The 21,061-nt window shown below is 47.1% G+C and overlaps 1 long non-coding RNA gene across 1 annotated transcript; it reads right to left on the bottom strand.

The window, feature by feature from the left end:
• Positions 1 to 1,784: 1,784 nt before the first annotated feature.
• LOC103350160 (uncharacterized) lies at positions 1,785 to 13,690 on the bottom strand. The gene is made up of 3 exons (XR_007923610.3): positions 13,088 to 13,690; positions 5,163 to 5,277; positions 1,785 to 2,213 (listed from the first exon to the last, which is right to left on the bottom strand). It is a non-coding gene; the product is annotated as an uncharacterized LOC103350160 (long non-coding RNA).
• Positions 13,691 to 21,061: the final 7,371 nt, after the last annotated feature.

Here is a 21,061-nt window from a genome sequence, read left to right as displayed (position 1 = left end):
AGGAGTGCTCCCACAAGTGCTGGCAACTGTGCATCCTAAACCAGGAATAGCTTCCTCCCCAGAAACAAACCCTGACAAACTCTTCATACCCCGGTCCAGAGTCACAGAACCACAGCACCACAGGGTGGAAACCACACCAGAAGTCACCCCTGGTCAACTCCCGCTCCCCCTGAAGCTGACTCCCTCTGTCAGGTGGGTGATTATTCTGGACATGTGCCACCCGGTGCCCAGGAATCCTGCGGCTTAAGGTTCAAGTTATTCTGTGTTTACACTATGTTGATTTCAGAAATTCTTCTTTCCTCTGAACCCAAATTAATCTCCCTATGACCTCCACACTTGAGTCCAAACAAAACAATTCTACCCCCTCTTTCTCTTCCCTGCGTTTTAACTGTTCCATCACCTTCAAATGACGGTTGAATTCTTCTTCTGAGTCTACAAAATCCCTTACCTTTGAGGTTGTAAGACCACACCTCTGCGGGCTGTACCATTAGCAGGACGTGGGGGGAATGAGGAGACCCCATCAGCCTGCAGAGCAGGAGTGCAGGAAGCTGCTGGGACCAAGCACAAAAGGAGCCTCAGAGCCCCGCTCTCGGTCTCTGCTCTCCCTTTGCTTCTGCTTCCTTTATCCCCATCTCTGTCTGGGCCACAAAGGGGATGGGATCTGACCCTCCCACAACTCCCAAGGGCATTTCTGTTAACCCAACAGTCCCCACCAATCTAGAATCCCAGAGTCCCAATTCCAAACCCCGAAAGAGTAGTGTGGCCCAGGTTGGATCCAGTTCAACCCACTGGGGCCTGGGGAGAGGAGTGCTGTGTGTACATACAACATAGATGGCTCCTGAGAGGCGCCGGTTGGAGGAGACACGGAAAGGGGTTACATGAACTTTGCAGCCAACCCCCAAATGCCCACTAAAGCACAAAAGACTCCTTAGGGGCTGGACCCTGCATGCCTCCCTGCGTCATCCCTAAGCTCCTTTCCTCTCACCCCTTCGCCATGCCTTCCTTTCCTTCTTAGAAAGTCAGTAAAGCAGAGTGGTCAGTTAGGTCACAGTCAGACTGTCCAGGTGCAACTGTAGCCCTGTCACTGCTGGCTGTGTCTCGCCTGGGCAACTTACTTACCCGCTCTGTATCTCCAATTCATCTTGTATACTTGGTACAGTGAAAATGCCTGTCTCACAGGATAAGTAAGGAGGTTAACAGAGGTAAAGAACTTAGGTCAGTGCCTGGGATAAACAATCACCTGGTTAGTGTTGGGCTTGTGATGGTTTCCTATATATAGATATATTATATATTATATATATTTATAATATATAATTATATATAATATATATTATGTATTTATAATATATATTATATCTATATATATAGGTATAGTCAAAAAGCTTGTGAAAAATGTGCATTATCTTTTAATTACATTTTCCCACAAACCTTTTGAAGTACCCTTGCGTGCATCCAGTCGTCCATTAAAATCCACAGAGATTGGTTCCAGAACCCCTCACGGATATCAAAATCCATGGATACTCAAGTCTCTAATATAAAATGGTGTAGTATGTACAATATAACCTATGCATAGATTAGTTATAATAATAATGCAATGTGAATACTATGTAAATAGTTATTAGACTATATCATTTAGGGAATAATGACAAGTGAAAAATGTTTGTGCATGTTCAATATGGGTACAATTTCTCTCCAAATATTTTCACTGCATGCGTGGTTAAATTCATAAATGTGGAACCCATGAATATTGAGGACCAAGTATAAAATGCAAAACAAATAAAATGTACATAAATGGAAAGTGATTTATTGTGAGGAATAGGATTACATATAGGGGGACCGATAAGTTTCAAGATCTGCAATAGGCAAGCTGGAGACCTAGGAGAGCTAAGGGTGTGGCTCCATTCCATCTGAGGGCTGTGGGAGCCGATGTTGTCAGTTCTACTCCACATCTGAAATCCTGAGGACCGAGAAAACTGGTGGTGTAAGTTCCAATCCCAGGCAGGAGAAGGCCGACATGGCAGCTAAAAGGCAGGTGGAAGCTCCCTCATACTTGACCTTTGTGTTCTGCTCAGGTCTTCAGATGATTGGGTAAAGCCCAAGCCCATGAGTGAAGGCAATCTCGTTTACTCAGTCCCATGGTACTCCCTTGCAGACATATCCTCACAGACACACAGAATCATGTTGGAGTCAGTATTTGGGTATCCAGTAGATCTCTCAAGTTAAAGAAACAAGAGTAGGTGATTATGACAGTGCAGGGATCAGTAGTACAAAGCACACAGCAATGTTTGCCTTCTGGTGCACATTTTGCAGAATGGCCAGATATTTTGCAGCTCCCAGCATCAAGTCTTTTTCTCCATTACTTGGATCTGTATTTGGCTGTATGATCAGCTTTGGCCATTTGGGAATTGATGAATGGGATGCAAATAAGCAACAAAAAATGTTTGTCCTTTGTTGCTGCTTTGGGAAGGCAGCCTCCATGTGAGCAGGTCTGGGCTGGAGTACTCAAGGCTGGAGGTACATGGCCCAGGAGCCCTGTGAGTCCAGCTCATCACCTGACACAGGCTTGGGCCATCAGTGATTTTCAGCCATCCTAGACCAGAAAACCATGGAATCCCAAGACATTTTTAATAAGCATTATCTCTTAAATCAGTAAGTTTTGGGGAAGTAACTTGCTATACATCAATTATCTATTGATAATTGGTATCAAAAGTTGGTATCTAAAATGGGGCCTAGCATTTACAGCAACATAAAACAAATTGATGTGTTGGCTTTGGAACTGACACGCGAGAAGAGCTAGAAGAATGCTGAGAAAACTGCTAACAAAGACTGGGAAAATGGCGTGGACCTCATTAATGGAAAGTGGGAACCCTTGAGCAAGCTACTCCAACAGGCTGGAAAAACGATGACTCATTTTGTACAAGAGTTGCCCACAGTAACTTGAAAGATGGAAAATAACCGATAAGCCATGGCTCCAGCTGAGGACATCTCCAGACAGATGGTGAAAGCGTAATGTAGGTGATTTTCAGCTGCAGCAGAGCGATTAGCTAAAGGCACTGTTCTGTTTGCAAGAGGAATTTAAAGGCAATGTAGAGGAACCAAGGAAAATAAAACTACTTCACAGTTTTAATCTACTCCATAGGGCCAAAGAGCCTCAAAGTAAGAAATGACCTCAGGCCCAAGAATCAGTTGAGGACAAGGCTGTTAGTCCTTGTGTTAAGACCTCGGAGATGGCCGGCGCCATAGCTCACTAGGCTAATCCTCCGCCTTCCGGCGCCGGCACACCAGGTTCTAGTCCCGGTCGGGGCACCAGATTCTGTCCCGGTGGCCCCTCTTCCAGGCCAGCTCTCTGCTGTGGCCCGGGAGTGCAGTGGAGGATGGCCCAAGTGCTTGGGCCCTGCACCCCATGGGAGACCAGGAGAAGCACCTGGCTCCTGCCATCGGATCAGCGCGGTGCACCGGCCACAGTGGCCATTGAAGGGTGAACCAACGGCAAAGGAAGACCTTTCTCTGTGTCTCTCTCTCTCACTGTCCACTCTGCCTGTCAGAAAAAAAAAAAAAAAAAAAAAAAAAAAGACCTCTGAGATATTTAATTCAGGGTGATACCTAGCTAACCCTCTAAACTAATTAATATAGTTCTGAAGGATCCTAAGGGTGCAATCTCACAGAAACCTGGTCTCAAAATCCCTATGAGTACCTCAATACAGAGAGTCTGTCTGGCAAAGAAGGTTGCATACGATCTTGGTCTAACACCATGGACAACAATCCAGGTTATATCAGCCTGAGCTAACACAGACTGTGCCAATTCAAAATGAAGAGAGATCCCTTTGCTCCTGAGTTTCTAGAAGTGGGAAGCAGGCTAAGGATGCCACTGAGCTGTAAATGCAGCTATTGCTTATGGGTAATAAAGAAAATCTCAGGGCCTTCTCTTGAGCACAGGGCTGGGGCTGGAGCGATGACATAACGGGTAAAGCTGCTGCCTGCAGTGTCAACATTCCATATGGGCCCCGGTTCAGTTCTCGGCTGTCCTACTTCAGATCCCGCTCACTGCCATGGCCTGGGAAAGCAGTGCAAAGTGGTCCAAGTCCTTGGGCTCCTGCACCTGAGTGGGAGACTGGGAAGAAATTCCTGGTTCCTGGCTTCAGATGGACGCAGCTCCAGCCATTGCAGCCATCGGGGGAACCAGCAGATGGAAGACCCTCTCTCTCTCTCCTATCTTTTCTTTCCTCTCTCTCTTTCTCTTCCACTGCTTTTTTGTAACTCTGCCTTTCAAATAAAAATAAAATAATTTTTTTAAAGCACATTACTAGCATCTGAGAGTGAACGCCTCCTTCAATTGCACACTTCAGGGTCTTGTTCACCTTACTTTTTTTTTTAATTTTGACAGGCAGAGTGGACAGTGAGAGAGAGAGAGACAGGGAGAAAGGTCTTCATTTTCTGTTGGTTCACCCCCCAATGGCCGCTGCAGCTGGCGCACCGCACTGATCCGAAGCCAGGAGCAACCGGGACAGAATCCAGCGCCCCAACCGGGACTAGAACCTGGTGTGCTGGCGCCACAGGCGGAGAATTAGCCTATTGAACCACGGCACCGGCCATCACCTTACCCTTGTCCTGGCCCTGGGTTCCAGCACCATCCCTGCCACTAACTATTGTATGTCCTTAGGCAGGTGGATGTCTTCCTGAGCTTCTGTTTTGTCATCATTAAAATGGACTAGTGACTCTTAACGTTGTCTAAGGAATCTTTAAAGTAATGAGGTCCTCTCTGCCACAGCCTGAGTTAAGAGCTTTGCTGGAAGAGAATTAGACATCAACAAAGGGTAGAAATGCACATGGCCAAAAAGCCAGGAGGAAGTGACAGAATAACAAGGTCTCTTCCCGGCAAGAGTGGAGAGCAGACCTCGTTATCTATTCTTCTATAAGGAGAAAACAATTTGCCTGGCAACAGAGTCGGAATCCTAACCATGGAAAGGTCAAAAATCAAAATGAACAAGTAGGCAAGGTCACGAACCAGGCACTGGGATACTTGAGACTTGTGGAGCAAGGCCTCGTTTAGGCAGGAGCCTGCTGTATACTCTCAGGATCCAACAGAAGAGGGTATATTAGGTGCTAAGAAGTTTCAATGGCTTAACCAAATAGACATTTCTTTCAAGCGCAAGAGAGCTTACCTGGTGGAGGGAGGGGGTAGAAGCTCTGCTGCACATACTCTTCCAGGGACCCGGGCGATGGAAACGCAGCCGTCTCCCACCTGTGGCTTCTCAGGTTCTCCTGGAAGCTGGAAACCTGTCAGCAGACAGCAGAGACAGAAAGGGAAGTATTGGGCCTAGGTGTGGTGTACATCCCTTCTCCTGGCCTCATGTGGCCATCGCTCGGGCACAAGGATATTCCTAACAGCCGGGGGCCTAGGATAAGTGACCTACCTGGGTGCCTGGGAGGTAAGGGAACAGCATAGTAAGTTCTGGATGACAAAGGAGTGGAGTACTTTTCAAAGTGATGATGATGATAGTTTTAGCATTGGAGCTTTTGAAAAAATGCTACTTAGAACACAAATATGTAAAGAATATAAACACGGAGTGCCCTCTTCTAAGCATAGGCTTTGGAATAAGGCAAACTGGTTTCACATCTTTTGCTCCCCAGTGTCTACCCCAGACTTAGGAGACCCTGAGCTCAATGGTTAAGAGCATGCACTTTGGGGCCTACTAGATCTGGGTTAGCTGATTAAATGATGGCGCTGCCATTTATCATCTGTGGGATCTTGCTTTATTTTTCTGGGTCTTGGTGATTTCTGCAAATACTACCAAGTCAGCCAAAGGTTTGACCTATGTCAGGAAAAGAAATGAAAGACATTCCTGATGTTTCAACAAGAGACAACCATTTGTGCAGGTGCCCGAGGTGGCGTGAGATGAGAATTATGCTGGAAACCTCAGTCGCATCCGCAGGCCCCGCCTCACATGGTCTCCAGAGCAGAGTCTGATGCTTCGCATGAAAGACGTAGCCAGACAGCACGTTATGGGCTTTCCTCTGTTTATTGTGAAATTTCTGGTTCCTCTCCACACATCCTGCGTCCAAATGAAATATATTTCAACAGCTAAAATGAGAGCCAATGTGGTATGCTTTTTAGAAGTACAACATCGGCTTGGCCGTAGCATGATATGAAGCTACAATTGGGAAGGAGATGGAAAGAAATACCAAAAACATGGGGATGTAGGTGTTTTGGAAAGCACAGTGGAATCAGTATCCCTGTGGTGGGAAACATTAGGATGTGAGAATCCTTAGCACTTATCCAGTTGGATGCTGGGATTCCAAGCCATGACACAGGACATATGGACCTATGACACAGTTTAACTTATACATTAGTCATAGTAAAAGATTGTTTTTAAAGATTTATTTATTCATTTTGAAAGTCAGAGTTACACTGACTTTTTTATACTCTCTACAGAGTTTAACTCCCTCATTCTATTGACCTGGATACAAAGACCAGACCTAGTAAAAGAAAAATGATGCCTCACAAGTAACTGAACCATCATCTGCTGCCTCCCAGGAAGCTGGGTGGGAAGCAGATGTGGGACTGAATCTCAGCCTCTTCGATATGGGCTGTGGGGTTCCCAAGCAGCAGCTTAACCTCCTGCACTACAACACCCGGACAGGCCTCTTTTGCCTATTTTAAAAATTAAGCTATTTGCTATTGAGTTGTATGATTTCCTTATATGTTTTGGATATCAACCCCTTATCAGATACGTGGTTTGTACGCATTTTTCTCCCACTCTGTAAGTTGGCTTTTCATCTTGTTGATTGGCTCTTTGCTGTGCAGAAGCATTTAGCTTAATATATGGGGCTCAAATTTTGACTTTGCCTTTTGCTGATTTTCTAATGTTGGGACTAATGATGGCTAGTTATGATTGTTAGTAAGTTTTTGCTATAAGACAAATAATGCACGCTGTCTACTATGTTAATAGTCACAACAGTAGGATATAGGGGTAGTTATTCCTTATTTACAGAACTGAGGCTTGCACAGTGATATAGATGATCCAATCACACAGCTAACACACTGTGATAATCAGGACCAGCTTCCAGTTATATTTGGAATTAGAGATTGCAGCCAGGTTGTGAAGGAATGCCTGGGAACTTGACTTGAATCCAAGTATGCAGATTAATTAAGCAATTACTTTATTTAGAAACAAAAATGTCCCAAAAATTGTCAATAAACGATTTGATTCACTTTTTTTCTTTTCCTAAAGATTTATTTATTTATTTGAAAGGCCAAGATACAGAGAGATGGGAGAGGGAGAGAGAGAAAGAGAGAGAGAGAAAGATATCCTCCATCCACTAGTTCACTCTTCAAAATAGCCACAACAGCCGGGATGGGACCAGGCTTAAGCCAGGAGCCAGGAGCTTCTTCCAGGTCTTCCATGTGGGTATAGGGGCCCAAGGCCTATGCTGCCTTCCCAGGTATATCAGCAGAGAACTGGAGCATAGTGGAGCAGCTGGGACTCGAACCAGGGCCTATGGGAAGCCAGCACTGCAGGTAGCAGCTTAACCTGCTACACCATGCATCAGCCCCACTTTTATTCACTTTTACAGAACACAGAGAAAGTGTCAAGTGCCCATGTAACAAACTAAAGACTCCCAAATTAAGGTGGCTTTGGGCACTGCTGGCCAGCATGTGGTCCTGTGGGAAGCATGGCCATGAATTCCTGCTCTCCAAGGGGCAGCACAGTGCTTACTCCAGGCTCCCGAGACAGGTTTGGCAGAGCTTCTGTACCCTAAGAAAAAGACACTACCAGAGAAAGAGATGGTGGCCTGAGTGTGCTTCCTGCAGAATCAGCAAAGGAAAAGATCGTAAAGGCAGTTGAAATATTTCATCTGTGATTAATCACTGGGAACAAAGCACAAATTCTCAAAATAATTAGGCCCAGTTAATGGGCCCAGCAAAGCCACAGACTGTGCTGTTCATCTGTTAGTTATAAATGCCGCCGCAGGAGCCTCCGGGGCTAGAGCTGGGGCTGAAGAAAAGCCTCAGCGTTTACATTTTCCGTTTTAATATTTGGCAAATAAAAGGATCTCAAGTCATGGTCATCATTCCAATGTTAGCATTCAGGGCCTTTATAGACACTTAGCACTCGTTTGTATTTCCTGTCCTCCAACTGAAATAGAGCCGTCGCGAGGGATGCTGTTGGTGAGCTGCTGGGTGTCCCGAGTCAAAGCATTCACCCTGGAGCCAGCCAATCCACCTCCTCACTCTACCCCAGACTTGGCTTTCCGTCATCCAAGCCTTTCCCTCTGATCTTCTAGGCCCTTTCTTGAATTCAAGTCCTCCCCTCCCCCATTTTTTTTCCCTAAAGAGTAGCAGACTGAAAGAGAGCTCCTGCCCACTGATTCACCCCCAAAACACCTGCAAGGTCCTGGTTTAGGCTGGGTCAAAGTTGAGAGCCAGGAACTCAATCTAAGCTTCCCAAGTGAGAGTTACTCTGTTGCAAATACTCTGTTTCCCCAACAGAAAACGAACTAAGCCAGCATTGTGCATATTTTGCTTTGAAACTGAAGGTAGTGTAAGGAGAGAGAGGCGTACACAACCATTGCAAGGGCTGGGGAGCAAAGCTGGGAAGACTGCTGCTCACTACCAGGGAATCAGACGGTCCAGGAATCCTGGTAAAGTTGCCACCAGGATCTCTGATGCTGGCAACACCCTAGTGAAGATTCCCAGGATAGGGCTCCAGAGCTGCCTGCAGAAAACGGTGCCTTGTCATTCATCTTCCAAATCTCACGAATCTCTCTTTTTTATCTACTATGTACAAAACACTTTTTGATATTGGAATAGCAACATAATAAGAAATAATGGCCGGCGCCGTGGCTCAATAGGCTAATCCTCCACCTAGCAGTGCCGGCATACAGGGTTCTAGTCCCGGTCGGGGCGCCGGATTCTGTCCCGGTTGCCCCTCTTCCAGGCCAGCTCTGTGCTGTGGCCCGGGAGTGCAGTGGAGGATGGCCCAAGTGCTTGGGCCCTGCACCCCATGGGAGACCAGGAGAAGCACCTGGCTCCTGCCTTCGGATCAGCGCGGTGCACCAGCCACAGCGTGCAGGCTGCAGTGGCCATTGGAGGGTGAACCAACGGCAAAAGGAAGACCTTTCTCTCTGTCTCTCTCTCTCACTGTCCACTTTGCCTGTCAAAAAAAAAAAAAAGAATTCGGGGCTGGCATTGTGGTATAGCGGGTAAAGCTGCCGCCTGAAGCTCCAGCATCCCATATGGGCACCAGTTTGAGTCCCAGCTGCTCCACTTCCAGTCCAGCTCTCTGCTATGGCCTGGGAAAGCAGTGGAGTGTGGCCCAAGTCCTTGGGCCCCTGCACCCACATGGGAGACCCTGAAGAAGCTCCTGGCTCCTGGCTCCGGATCAGCCCAGCTCAGGCTGTTGCAGCCCTCTGGGGAGTGAACCAGTGGATGAAAGAGCTCTCTGTCCTTTCCTTGCTGCCTCTGCCTCTCTGTAACTCTGCCTTTCAAATAAAAAAATAAAATCTTAAAAAAAAAAAAGAAAGAATTCTTTCCTTAACGAACGCATGTTATTGTGCTTCTAAAATATTCACTGAATAAATGAATACAAACAATAGGAAATAGAAATTTAGAAACACTAGTACAGACAAAACAATATAATGAGTTTGTAGTAAGAACAAGCTAGACCTGGGTTCACATCCTGCTTCTGCAAACCCACTCACTGTGTACCGTGGTCTGTCACTGTGGAGCCCCTTAGCACCTTTTCCTGCCTGTAGTTCCACTCTGTGGAAGCAGCATGGGTTTTGGATTTGAGTGGACCAAGATCAGCCAATCTGTAATGATTATTCATGTAGGGCAGTATTTTCCATTTGTAAAGTAGATTTTAAAAATTCCAAAATTAGCACATAAATCTAGGATTCAACACTTTTCATTTCCTAAGCAGAAAAGTATTTAATGAATATGGCCTAGGGTGGAATTTTTTGGTAAAGATTTTTTTCTGTGTTTGAAAGGCAGAGTGACAGAGAACGAGAGCAAGAGGGAGAGAGGGAAAAAGAGATATCTTCCTTCTACTTGTTCCCTCCCCAAATGTCTACAACAACCGGGGCTGGGCCAGGTTGAAGACGTCCATCCAGGACTCCCACATGGGTGCAGGGGCCCAAGCACTTGGGCCATCTTCTACTGCTTTCCCAGGCCATAGCAGAGAGCTGGATCAGAAGTGGAACAGTCAGGCCTCAATCGGCACTCTGATATATGGGATGCCAGCCTTGCAAGTGGCAGCTTAAAGTGTTACATCATGAAGCCAGCCCCTAGAGAGTAGAATATTTCTGTCTTTCTTCATGTCTTCCTCAATGTCTAAGTATGTCTGTAGTAACTGGCTTCCAACATGACCCCCATTCGACTCACTTTCTGATATCATGCCCTTTTATAGGCCCCTCTCACACCAAAGAGTGTTGACCTGTGGAACGAATTGAATACTGCTGAAGTGGCTGTGTGACTTCTGTTACTGTAATACCTACATTGTCCCCTCTTGGATTACTCTCTCTGGTGGAAACCAGTTATGGTGCCACAAGGACATTCAGTGGAGAGATCCATATGGTGAGGAGGAATGAGGCCTCTAGCCCACAGCTGTGAGCCGGCCAGCACGCAAGTGCCTCTCCTCACCAAGCCTTCTCATGACTGCAGTTTGGCCAACACTTTCTACCTTCGTGACAGACCTGAACCAGAGTCACCCTGCCAACCTACTACAAAATCCCTGGCCTGTGGCAATTGTGTGAGATAATTGCTTATGGTTGTTTTAGGCCGCTTAGTTTTGGAGAGATGCATTGCAGCTGAAACAGGGCCCAGAAAGTCAACCTGCAGAAGTGCACCCAGCTTCTTGCCCTCTTGTGATCTCCGGCACTCCGTTCCTGGGAATCTCTGGTCTTTCACCAGCCTTCCCTGCCCCCGGAGGCTAGACCCACGTCACCCTGCTCCTCTTCAGGGTCACGCCCACAGGGCACGTGTCAGACATGTCCTGTCTTCCTCTGATATCTGTCTCTGCCTCGGATCTTTTCTTCCCTCAGAGATGTGGGAAATGGGAAAAGTGCTCAACAGCAAAGGAGAAGGGACATCGCTCAAGAAGCTCATCCCGGCTGGCACCGCGGCTCACTTGGCTAATCCTCCACCTGCAGCGCCGGCACTCCAGGTTCCAGTCCCAGTTGGGGCGCTGGATTCTGTCCCGGTTGTTCCTCTTCCAGTCCTGCTCTCTGCTGTGGCCCGGGAAGGCAGTGGAGGATGGCCCAAGTGCTTGGGCCCTGCACCCCATGGGAGACCAGGATAAACACCTGGCTCCTGGCTTCGGATTGCAGCAGCCATTTTGGGGGGTGAACCAACGGAAAAGAAAGACCTTTCTCTCTGTCTCTGTCTCTCTCTCACTGTCTAACTCTGCCTGTTAAAAAAAAAAAAGAAGAAGAAGAAGAAGCTCATCCCATCCCCAGAAAGCCTTGGGTGATGCCCACGATGCCCAGGACAGCGGCAGACAGACACACGGTCCCCCCTTTCTCTCACAGGCCCCACATGGCATCTCCAGCCATCCGGACCACTCTCGGCTCACCTCAACCTTTCATATCTATTTGGAGTGGCGTTTCTGCTCCCCCTGACTGGAATGCCGTGTGCCTTCTCCACTATTTGGTGACCTCTTACTCAAGGTACAAAAGCAGCTCTAGTTGTCAGAGTTCTGGAAAGCCTTCTTTGTTTTCCCCAGGCCAACAATACAAGGGAATAAAAGGCAAGATTATTTTTCTGTTAACTTTTGGAAGTAGCCTGTGTCATCCATTTCTTCTTCAGCATTCCCATCTCTATTTTTTTATTGTTATTTGTTTGCTTTCACTTTATTTGAGAAGCAGAGACACAGAGAGAGACAGAGAAGCAGACAAACATCCTCCATCCACTGGTTTACCCCACAAATGCCCATAACAGCCAGGGTTGAACCAGGCTGAAGCCAGAAGCTGAGAACTCCATCCAGGTCTCCCACATGGATGGCAGGAACCCAAGAACTTGAGCTATCACCTGCTACCTCCCAGGGTACACATTAGCAGGAAGCTTGATGGGAAGCAGAGGAACCAGGACTTGAACCTGGCACTCCAACATTGAATGCCGGCATTCCAAGTTGTGTCTTAACCTCTACACAAAATGGTTGCCCTCCTGCATGCATCTCTTTATTGTTAGCATTCATCCATTGCCATAACAACTGCTCTCAGAGTCACCCCCGACCAGGAGGGCCTCACACACAGGGAACATGTGCTTGTGTCTGCTGCCTCTGCTCCCAGCACAGAACTTGTAGAGTAGAGGGGGAACTTTAGAAACAGAGGGAGGGAGAGAAGGGAAGGAGGTAGGACACACTGCTCAGTTGCTTCCCAGCATCCACTTCTCTTTCTCTTACCCTGACTTTTCGTGCTGCTGTTTGGGTGTGACTGACACCATCCTCAGGAGTGGGCGGGATTGCTCTGTAGAAATCACAGGATTCCACTTGCCTTGCTACAAATTGGTTCAGACATGGATGTAACATTGGAGACATTTTCTGAGTGTGCATGGAACGACAGCCTCCTTCTTTTATGGGAGCTACCAGGTGTATAGATAGATAGATAGATAGATAGATAGATAGATAGATAGACAGACTGATATAGACATAGACATAGACATAGACATAGATAGATACAGACATAGACATAGATAGATATATAGATAGATAGATTTATATTCCAAATGAGATACTTGTATCTTCCTGCTAAATATGAATAAGAAGACTGTATCACTGGGAATTGCTGGCTCCATTTTATTCTTCAAATCAGTCTGAAGCAAATATTTAGGAAGGAAAGACCAGAAGTAGAGAGGAAAAATGATCCTGATCATATTATCCAACTCTTAGATCTAGCCACATCTGTAAGTATAAACCCATGTCTTCCAGATTAAAGGATTCTGTTTGTTATTAAAATCTGTTTCCATTGTTTTCTACTACTGGCAACATAAGCAGTCCTGATACAAGAAGGGAATAAAGAAGTTAAATTTTCTCATATAACATATCTAAGAAATAATGTAAAGGTATTTAAGGGAGTAAGTTTCACTTACCTGGAGAATTCATTTTCTGAAAATTATTTTTTTCTGAATGATGTTACAACTGGAAGAAGTTGCTGCACCTCTCTGCCCACCTCTGTCTTTGTTCATTTATTCATTCACTCGGCAAATAGCGAGCATCTTCTAAAAGTCAGGCGCTGGGCTGGTACAGAAGATAAGGTCCTTGTTGAGTGGAGGTGACAGACATGTCTGTCCATCCTCTGTGGTGTCCGTCACAGAGCCCTTCACATCATGGGTGGACAACAAAGATCAACGAGTTATTTCACGATGGCTTGGGTCACAGCTGCACAACAGCTGAGAGTTGGTTACCAGGGGTAGGAAGAGCAAAGAGAATAGGGAAGTAGAGACTGGAAAAATGCTAATTTGATGCAGGCTAGTGCAGGTTGGAGAAACTGTACGAGAGTTATGAAAGAGAATGCCAGTTGAGAGACCAGGGCGATTGGAAAACACCTGGGAGACAGGGAGGAATCTAGAAAGTCAGAGTGAAGTGAGTGGGAGCCGCGTAGACAGCCAGCACTGTTAACCCCTGGCCACCCTGATAAGCCGAGTCAAGTGGGCCAAAGAACATTCTGTCTGCATTCCCTCCTCCCTGCTCTCCTTTGAGTGCCCTCCAGATGGCAACCAACTGCCAGGGTGCTTTCTGTAGAGCCCTGTCTGAGGCTCTCTGGGACCCTCCCTCTGCCTCCTGAATCAACTGCCTACTCGGCCACCGGTGCTTACCCACTCTGGTTTCCAACCAATTTGCAGGAAAGCAGTCTGTGGCATGTGATTTCGTTGACCCATAAGTGACCCATAAATAAACCTCTCCCAGTTCGGCTCAGCTGGAAGAGACTTTGACATACTTTACCCCTATAAGATTCTTAATTTCAAATCCCATACCTTTCCTATGACAATTTGTGTTATGTAGAACAAAGTTCTACACCATAGTCCATTCTGTTTTGTCCCAAAGTCAGGGAATTTTGCATGCTCTATTTTCAAGTACGAGGATCCTGAGATGATTCTGGCTGCAAAACATTGGGAAAATCTGAATCAATAGATATTCACAAAAAATTAAGCCCAGTAGATTACAGGGGAAAACTGCACAAAGAGGGTCAGGGATAAGTTCAAGTCTCCACCGTTTGTAGAGGCAGATGCAGAATATGGCTTCCTACCTCAATCGCTAGACTTTTTTCATGGTTCAGCATATCATTTCTTAGGAATTCCATGTTGGCTAAACTATTACTAACATTCTAAAAAGCATTCTGAATATTTTCAATATTTTGGAATGTAGAACAATTTTGTACAATCCTGGTACCCTTTATAGAACCTTGAGCCTATTAGCAGTACTGAACTTTCCCCCATATTTCAAAGGATAGATCTGAATATGGTTTAAACACCACTAACCTTTACTACCACCCGTGTACTAGGATACACTGTCTTGGGACATCAGCCAGGTTTCCAACCACTTTGTACACTCACCTCTTGTCTTTCATCCAAGTATTCCTTTTACTTACATATTGATCTCTCTTACTGTCCCAAGGGCAGGGACTATATTGGATTTGGCCCTAGCACCTAACTTGGCTCCTGCCACTATACCAGGCACTGCCTCAAGGTAGGCCAGCTGTGGGGTGGGCATTTGGCCTAGCAGTGAAGATACCCACATAGCACATCAAATTCAGCAAAGTAGGTTTGATTCCTGGCTCCAGCTCCTGACACCAGCTTCCTGCTAATGCAGACCCTGTGAGGCAGCAGTGATGGCTCAAGTTATCCGGTTCCTCCTGCCCATGTGTGAGACCTGGATTGAGTTCCTAGCCCCCGGCTTTGGCCCATTCCAGTCCTGACTGTTGTGGACATTTGGAGAGTGGACCAGTGGGTGGTCCCTTACCCAATATCTATCTGTCTGGCTCTTGAATTTAAAAGAAAAAAAAAAGTTGATCACCTCTGCTCAAGCAAGAGCCACTGAATCTTCTTGGAGATACAGAAGTAAAGCGAGCAGGCACTCCTTGCCATGGGAACTATGTGGCAAGGTCACTTCTGCCTCACAGATTTGACTGCTGAGTTTTAGGGAAGGAAGCTTCTCTGAACCCAAGCCTGTGTCCTCGAGAGTCAGAGGTAGGGTTCTAGCAAAGAGTCTTAGGGTCCTGAGCAAGGACAGCAGACAGGAGAGCACGCATTCTCCCTAAAAGGGCACAGCAAGCCTGGGTTCAACACTCAGGCTTTGTTTTTTTGGGGTTCAGCTGGCCCCTGTACAGTCAAGAGCTGAGGCTGGGAGACTTCAGCCTCAGCCTCCCAGCACAGGGTTCTGGGTGGAGAAACTGTGAGTGTAACCTGAGAGAGTCAAGAGATGGGGCTTTGTTGAAGAGGATCCCAGAGACAAGGGCATCACTGGAGTGGCTGAGCAGCTGAGTGACAGCAGATTACTAGGCACCATCAGGCAAGAGAGAGAGCAACTGGCTGATCAGGCCCCGCTTTGACTCTCCTTGAAGGACATCTAGAAGCAGAATGGTCCGAGGAGGTGCTGAGATCATGGGGAAGTGTGCCTGCGAGTCAGGTAGGAGAGTGTGGGCAGATCACGGACTCCTGGAAATACCGCACATAAGAATTGAAGTTGGAAGAAACATATTACCTAAACCAGTAGTCATAAGAACTAGCATTGACTGAATGCGTGCTGTATGCCAGGCGCTGTCCTACTATCTTAGATTTGATGGTAGATAGGTTCTATTACAGTAATGCTTGTAGTTTTCAGTAAGGATCTTATGAGGTAAGTAATACCCCATCTTACAGGTAGGGAAAATGATGTGAGCGAGAGTAGCTTGTTTACAGTCACACAGCTGGCAGGTAAGCATTAGACCAGAATTAGAACCCAGGCACTGTGGCTCCAGCCTCCGGGTTTGCCTCCACTGTGCACTCACTCCCAGCCAGGCTGGATGCGTGGGAGGCAAAGGGACAATCTCACACTTAGCAGCTCTTCTGTACAGCAGCCAGAGCCAGGGGTTCTTGTCCCCTTTGCAAATCTAAAGCTGATGCTCAGAGCAGGTGAGCAGCTTCATTCCCGCAAGCAGCTGGTCTGGAGCAGAGCCACAATCTGGACCCTCTGGGCCCTGGCTGTGCCATTTCCACTTCTTGCTGCTCCCATCTGAAGCAGCGGCTCTCCTCCCTGCAGGCTGGGGCACTTGTGCATCCTGAGCTTCAAAGTTCAGGGAGGGGCCGGCGCTGTAGTGTAGAGGGTAAAGCCACCACGTGCAGTGTCGGCAACCCACATAGGCACCGGTTCAAGACCCGGCTGCTCCACTTCTGATCTGGCTCTCTGCTGTGGCCTGGGAAAGCAGCAGAAGATGGCACAAGTCCTTGGGCCCCTGCACCTGCATGGGAGACCCGGAAGAAGCTCCTGGCTCCTGGCTTCAGATCAGCGCAGCTCCGGCCGTTGCGGCCAACTGGGGAGTGAATCAGTGGATGGAAGTCCTCTCTTTCTCTCTCTCTCTCTGCCTCTCCCCTCTCTGTGTGTAACTTTTTCAAATAAATAAATCTTTTTTTTAAAAAAAAAGGAAAGTTCATGGAAAATGCATATTGTGAAAAAACTGGTGCACAGGTTTTAAAAGTTTTTTACACCAAAATAAGCTTAACTTTTGAATGTTTCGAAGTAACCTTGGCAATTTGGCAGCTGATTTCCCTGCGCAGGGCAGACCCAGAAAAAGAGAAGCCTGGGTGTCAGGCACTGCTGTGTTTAGTGCTGAAACCCTGACACTTTCTTCATTTTTGCTTCTTTTTTTTTTTTTAAGATTTATTTATTTGAAAGACAGAATGAGAGACAGAGGAGAGAGAGAAAGAGACAGAATCTTCCATCTACTAATTCATGCCCCCAATGGCAACAATAGTTAGGACTGGGCCAAGCTGAAGTTAGGAGCTTGGAATTTCATTCAGGTCTCCTGTGTGGGTGCACATTAGCAGGGAGCTGGGTCAGAAGCAGAGCAGCTGGGACTTGGACAGGTGCCCATATGGGATCCAGTGTCAAAGGCGGCAGCCTAACCTACTGTGCCACAGTGCTGGCCCCAACCCTTGCACCCACCTTCCTTCCTTCCCTCCTTCCTTCCTTTCAAGATTTATTTATTTATTTATTTTGAAAGTCAGAGTTAGAGAGAGAGAGAGACATCTTCCATTTGCTAGTTCACTCCTCAGCTGACCACAATAGCCAGGCCAAAGCCAGGAGCCAAGAGCTTCTTCCAGGTCTCCCATGTGGGTGCAGGGGCCCAGGCACTTGGGCCATCTTCTTCTGCTTTCCCAAGCCATTAGCCGGGAGGTGGATCAGAAGTAGAGCAGCCAGGACTCAAACCGGTGCCCCTATGGGATGCCGGCACTGCAGGTGGCTGCTTAACCCTCTACGCTACAACGCCAGCCCAGGTTGCACCTTCTGAAGGGCATCTGGATTTACTGATTCTACTCAGTGAAGACCTGAGCCCTGGCTCCAGAGCAGGAGTGGAAAGGGATGTGTGTGTGTGTGTGTGTGTGTGTGTGTGTATTGTCTTCAAAGACTTCCTGGTCACCAGAGTCCCCACCACAGAACCAATATCCCTTCAAATGCCCAAGAATGCTCAGTGGTGGCTAGGGCCTTACTGCTGATTAAGAATGATCTGAATAATTATAAATGCCTGATTCCCTCTCTAATCAGTCAGATAATCCTCTAATCAGTCAGATTATCAGTCAGATAATCCTTCCACGCCTCCCCACCCTGCTTTGTAAAGTGAGAAAAGTAGGCTGAGCGATCTTGGAGGTGTCAGTACATACTAACTTCCTAGCAGGCTGTGATTTCCTAAATTTGTGGCCGCGCACCCCGTCAGTGATGGCAACTGGATTGTGAGGACCACACACTTGCACAGATTTTCTTGTGAGCATGTGAATCCCTGCCCCCACTCTGGAACTAAGTACGATTCATCCCAGTTTGCAGGGAGGAGGGAGCTGAGGCTTACAGCATGAAGTTCTGGTTCCTGTAACTCACAGCAGGTAAGATCTGAACTCAGGTGTGCCATCACACGGTGCTGTGACTCCGAACAATCCCATCAACCCACCACCCCCACATGTCTCCACTCTATCCAACACCCCCACATGTCTCCACCTGCACTGGGACCACCCACAGGGCTTGGCCCCAGAGGAAGCATCGCCGGTGTTCAGCCTGCCTGCTCGTCGACAGGTGTGCGGTCACACGGCAGGGCTGCAGCCGAGGTGGCAGCTTTCTGCTCTACGGGGTTGCAGCGCCATGCTAGACCCAGCCAAAAGCCCTATTGCTGCCAGATCCTTGGCAGCAGCCAGTTCCAGGGGGTTACCAACTACAGCATTTTTGAGGTTTGCTCAGCTTTCATGTCTGGCCACATTCAAACCCTTGGTAGGCCTGGGGCCAACCCCAGGAAATGCCTCTGGCAGTTACAGCTGCATCCAAATAAAAACAACTCCAGCAAGGCTCCACATAGCTGAGCTCCAGGGGGTGGAAGGGGATTTGGATCCCTCAGAATCCTGGCAACTCTAAGGTCCAGCTCATCAGTGAGGGTTGCCAGCAGCCAGGTTCACACTGGGGATGCCAACTTAGGGAAACTTAGGCCAGCCAGAATCATAAACACATCTCCCTGCGGCCCCCTTCCTGACCGTGGGCCACCTGGGCCAGCAGCCCTATAATCTGCTGAGGGTGTCGACCTGGTTTTTTTTAGTTTTAGTTTTTAAGCTCTTTTAATGATTTGTTTATTTGAAAGGAGTTACAGAGAGAAAAAGAGGGAGAGACAGTGAGATCTTTCACCCCCCAAATGGCCTCAACAGCTGGGGCTGGGCGAGGATGAAGCCAGGAAACAGGAGCTTCCCCCAGGGTCTCCCACATGGGTGCAGGGGTCCAAGCACTTGGGTCATCCTCCGCTGCTTTCCCAGGCACAGTAGCAGGGAGCTGGATTGGAAGTAGAACAGTTGGAACTTGAACCAACACCCCTATGGGATGTCGGCATGGTGGCTTTGCCTGCTATGCCACAGCACTGTTTCAGAGGGTGTCAGCCTAGAGAAGGAAGCCACATAGTAGAGTCATTAGAGTTCTTGTTGCCATTCTACCTCTTCATCTCCTTCCTGCCACCTACTAGTTATGTGGCCCTTGGTAACTTACTTGATCTCTCTATGCATCTGTTTTCTTTTCTATATAGGGATAAGAGTGGTAAGATTCAATAAAAGAATGTCTACAAAGAGTTTCACACAGAGCTTGGTACCTGGTACATCGCAGGTAGTGTTAACTTCTAGTAGCACACACATAACATTTCAACCATTTCATAACCAAGCATATGCTTTCTGTGAATTCTTGCTGTTATGGTTTGGATACTAGGTAGGGTATCCTCCAAAGACACATACATTGGGCCTTGGTCTCTAAAGTCTTATTTTAATAGTTAATGGATTAATGTTAATGGTTAATGGAAATCTTATCTAATTATGGCATCTAAGAAGTAGGCCTCCTGGGAGGTCCTTAGGTAACTGGGAGCTTGCCCTTGGAAGGTAATTCTTGAGAGAGAGTTGCTTTTATAAACCAAGTCCAGCTTAGCCACTCTGCTTCCTGGCTTGCCACATGATCTTGCCCTGGGAAGACTCCACCATCCATTGCTGTCATCAGGTGCCAGACAAATGGCATCTCCTGATCTTGAGCTGGGAACCTCCAAAACTATGAGCCAAAATAAGCCTTCCTCCTTCCTCCTTCCTAGATAACTTCTTTCAAGTGTCTTAAAGCTATAGAAAGCTCACTAAATCAGGCAAGTCAACTGTGTGGCAGACTCTCTACTTGGTGGCAGAAGTATTCCTAGGAAGGTCGCTTCTGTTGCATTTCCAATCTTCATGGTGTAAATACTCCCACTCTGGCCAATCTCAAACTATCAGTGCCATGTCATTGAATGCAGATCTGGAAAGAGATGTATACAACCAGCTCTCACAATTGGCCAATACAAGCTGGTGCCAGCCCACCACTACTCCTGGTGGACATCCAAGCTAGGATTCCTGGGATTTGGACCTGAGAGATGAGAAATCAGAAACAGAGGCTTGTACCTCTGAGGAGTAGCTTGTCCCTCCCACTTCTAATTTTCCCTACATCTTTTCTCTAGAGAAATATCTAGATATTTCTCTAGAGAATATGCTCATTTACTACACTCTTGGCCCAATCTGCGGGCTTCCTATCTTGAAATTGCCTAAAGCTTTGAGAGCTTACTGACTCAGCCTCCCAATGACCAATTTCAGAAACTTGACCACCCTGCCTTATTTTCCAGAGTCAGGCTACAAGGGTCACACTATTCTGTCACCTTGCTTTACATGCTTCATGACACATAACAGCTTTCCTTTGTAACCTGTCTTCCCATTTTTTTTTAAGATTTATTTATTTACTTGAAAGTCACAGTTACACAGAGAGAGGAGAGGCAGAGAGAGAGAGAAAGAGAGAGAGAGAGAGAGAGAGAGAGGTCTTCCATCGGATGGTTCACTCCCCAATTGGCTGCAATGGCTGGAGCTGCGCCCATCTGAAGCCAGGAGCTTCTTCCAGGTCTCCCACATGGGTGCAGGGGCCCAAGAACTTGGGCCATCTTCTACTGCTTTCCCAGGCCATAGCAGAGAGCTGAATTAGAAGTAGAGCAGCTGGGTCTCGAACTGGCACCCATATGAGATGGCAGCACTTCAAGCCAGGGCGTTAACCCATTGCGCTGGCCCTTGTCTTCGCATTTGAAAGTAAGGTCCATGAAGGTGGAAACATCATATGTCATTAATTGCATTAGGTAATCCTCTCTACAGAAATACAGAAATAACATGCATACTTGGGACATTTCACTCCAGGAATTTAGATGCAGCAACAGAGTAGCCCAAGAATATTCAAATGGGACATCTCACTTGTAGAGTTTAGTCATTTCCTGGTTCGAGACATTCTAGTTTGAGTATGGTCAACCCAGCATACAGTGGGCAGGATTTACAATGCTTGTAGAGACATCTACAACAGTA

Source organism: Oryctolagus cuniculus, chromosome 7, assembly GCF_051225735.1.
Source record: "Oryctolagus cuniculus isolate XC-2025 breed Fujian yellow rabbit chromosome 7, ASM5122573v1, whole genome shotgun sequence".
NCBI lineage: Eukaryota > Metazoa > Chordata > Mammalia > Lagomorpha > Leporidae > Oryctolagus > Oryctolagus cuniculus.
This window is presented reverse-complemented; position numbering and strand designations above follow the sequence as displayed.